Source organism: Panthera leo, chromosome F2 (assembly GCF_018350215.1).
Source record: "Panthera leo isolate Ple1 chromosome F2, P.leo_Ple1_pat1.1, whole genome shotgun sequence".
In the NCBI taxonomy this organism is placed as follows: domain Eukaryota; kingdom Metazoa; phylum Chordata; class Mammalia; order Carnivora; family Felidae; genus Panthera; species Panthera leo.
The window spans coordinates 63,574,104-63,577,132 of record NC_056695.1 but is presented as its reverse complement, the minus strand read 5'-3'; positions in this window follow the sequence as shown (position 1 = coordinate 63,577,132).

Here is a 3,029-nt window from a genome sequence, read left to right as displayed (position 1 = left end):
TCAGGCAACAACTGATGTTGGCGAGGATGCGGACAAAGAGGATCTCTTTTGCATTGTTGGTGGGAATGCAAGCTGGTGCAGCCACTCTGGAAAACAGTATGGAGATTTTTCAAAAAATTAAAAATAGAATTACCTTACAACCCAGCAATTGCACTCCTAAGTATTTATCCAAGGGATACAGGTATGCTGTTTCGAAGGATCACATGCACCCCAATGTTTATAGAAGCACTATCAACAATAGTCAAAGTATGGAAAGAGCCCAAAAGTCCATCAATGGATGAATGGATAAGGAAGGTGTGGTGTATATATACAATGGAGTATTACTCGGCAATCAAAAATAATGAAATCTTGGGGCGCCTGGGTGGCTCAGTCGGTTAAGCGGCCGAATTCAGCTCAGGTCATGATCTCGCGGTCTGTGGGTTTGAGCCCCGCGTCGGGCTCTGTGCTGACAGCTCAGAGCCTGGAGCCTGTTTTAGATTCTGTGTCTCCCTCTCTCTGACCCTCCCCTGTTCAAACTCTGTCTCTCTCTGTCTCAAAAATAAGTAAACGTTAAAAAAAATGGTATCTTGCCATTTGCAACTATGTGGATGGAACTAGAGGGTATTATGCTAAGCGAAATTAGTCAGAGAAAGACAAATATATGACTTCACTCATATGAAGACTTTAAGATACAAAACAGATGAACATAAGGGAAGAGAAGCAAAAATAATATAAAAACAGGGAGGGGGACAAAACATAAGAGACTCTTAAATATAGAGAACAAACAGAGTGTTGCTGGAGGGGTGGTGGGAGGGGGGATGGGCTAAATGAGTAAGGGGCATTAAGGAATCTACTCCTGAAATCATGGTTGCACTATATGCTAACTAACTTGGATGTAAATTAAAAAGTAAATAAATTAGGGGCGGCCGGGTGGCTCTGTCAGTTAAGCATTCGACTTTGGCTCCGGTCATGATCTTGTGGTTTATAGGTTCAAGCCCCACATCTGACTCTGCGCTGACAGCTCAGAGCCTGGAGCCTGCTTCGGATTCTGTCTCCCTCTCTCTCTGCCCCTCCCCCACTCACTCTCTGTCTCTATCTCAAAAATAAACATATAAATAAATAAATAAATAAATAAATAAATAAAATAAAAACTATTTCCTCTGTATGTAAGGATCTCTGAGAATATTTTACGATGAGCTCATGCTTTTTACACTTTTGTAAGTCTTTCTTCTCACTGATCATACTACTACCATCTTTCCATGTTTTAAATAGATATCTTTATCATAATTTTAATTAATTTAAAATGTATTTGATATTTTTAAAATCACCTGCAGCCTCCAAGTCTTGTGGAAGTACAGCAGCCTGGGTACTCTTAATAACGTTTCCATTGAAAAAACCTCAAAAGCTATATAAACATATCTAAATAAGATCTATTAAAATACATTGTTAAGCTAGTAAGAAAGTAAAAAAAAAAAAAAAAAATCCTTAGAAGCCAAAAATTAATAAAAGGCAGGAATCCAGAGGTGAGCAAGCACTTAAGCATGCTTTTGTCCTAGCGCATCTGCCAACTCCTGGAGACTGATCTATTTTTACAGTCTCTCAAGCTCAAGGCCAGGGCCTCTCAAGGGAGAATTCTTCTAGGTGACTCCCACATACAGCTGGAAATCTTAATGGCTGCACCACCAATGAAAGGGAGATCCAGAAATACACCCACTCTGAGAAGCCGACAGTAAAGATTTTTTTTTTTTTAATCTTGGAAATGAGTGAATGAATGGATGAAGAAAGAGATTCTCTGAGAAACTATAGCCCAAAGATAGTCATCAAGGTTTATGGCCTGAATTCACACTCTCCATGGAATTAAAAAGCCCAAGGCTAAGAGTTATTTTGAATTGGTCACATGTTGATGTTATCCCTAAACATCCAGCAGAAACAAATTTGATCCTCTCTGGAGGAACTCACTTTAAACACGGGCCTCAAATAATTCCACTGATAAGGTTCCAAAGAATATGAATATGCATTCAAAAAAAAATCTCATAATACATAAGGAAATAAGAGATCATGAGCAACAGACAGCAGAAATAAAACAGACAATAGAACCAGATCTGCAAAAACTTTAGATGGTGAAATTAATAAGCACACAATATGTTCAAGAAAATAAGACATGGAATTGAGAATATGATAAGAAAAAGGAATTATAAAAATGGCTAAGTAGATTTGGAAAGAAAAGGGAGCTTTTAGGAAAGAAAATTCTAGAGGCACCTGGATGGCTCTGTTGGTTAAGTGTCCCACTTCGGCTCAAGTCATGATCTCATGGTTTGTGGGTTCCAGCCCCACGTTGTGCTCTGTGCTGACAGCTCAGAGCCTGGTGCCTGCTTCAGATTCTGTGTCTCCTTTTCTCTCCATCCCTTCCCAGCTTGTGTGCTCTTTCTGTAAATAAATAAATAAATAAATAAATAAATAAATAAATAAATGTTTTTAAGAAAAGAAAAGAAAATCCTAATACTTGAAAAATTAAAAACTCAAATCTAGAGAACCAATACTAAAACACATACAAACAATAAAATCTGAAAGGTAGCAAAATGTAAAATTAACATATAAAAATCAATATCCTTCATATACATGAAATCACAGAAGAGTGAAATTCCATTTACAGTAGCAATAAAAAAGATTAAATACTTAGAAATAAGCTTACATGAAATTTGCCAAATCTACATGGGAAAAATGTCAAAATACTTCTAAAAGACCTATGAACTTAAACAAATGGACAGACTTCCCTTGTTCTTGAATAAAATGACTCAACATTATAAAGATGTCAGTTTTCCATAAGTTAATCATATAGCCTCCATAAAAATACCAAGAAGCTTTTATCTTAAAATGAGATAAGTTAATATTAAAAGTCACGTGAAAAAATAAACATGCAAGAATAGCCAGGGAAACACTGAACAAGAACCATTAACGAGTGAGGGAAGAAGAAATCTCTATCAGTCAAATATGTCAGAAAGCTGTTATAAGTACACGAGTGTTGCACTAGTTCATGAATAGACACATAG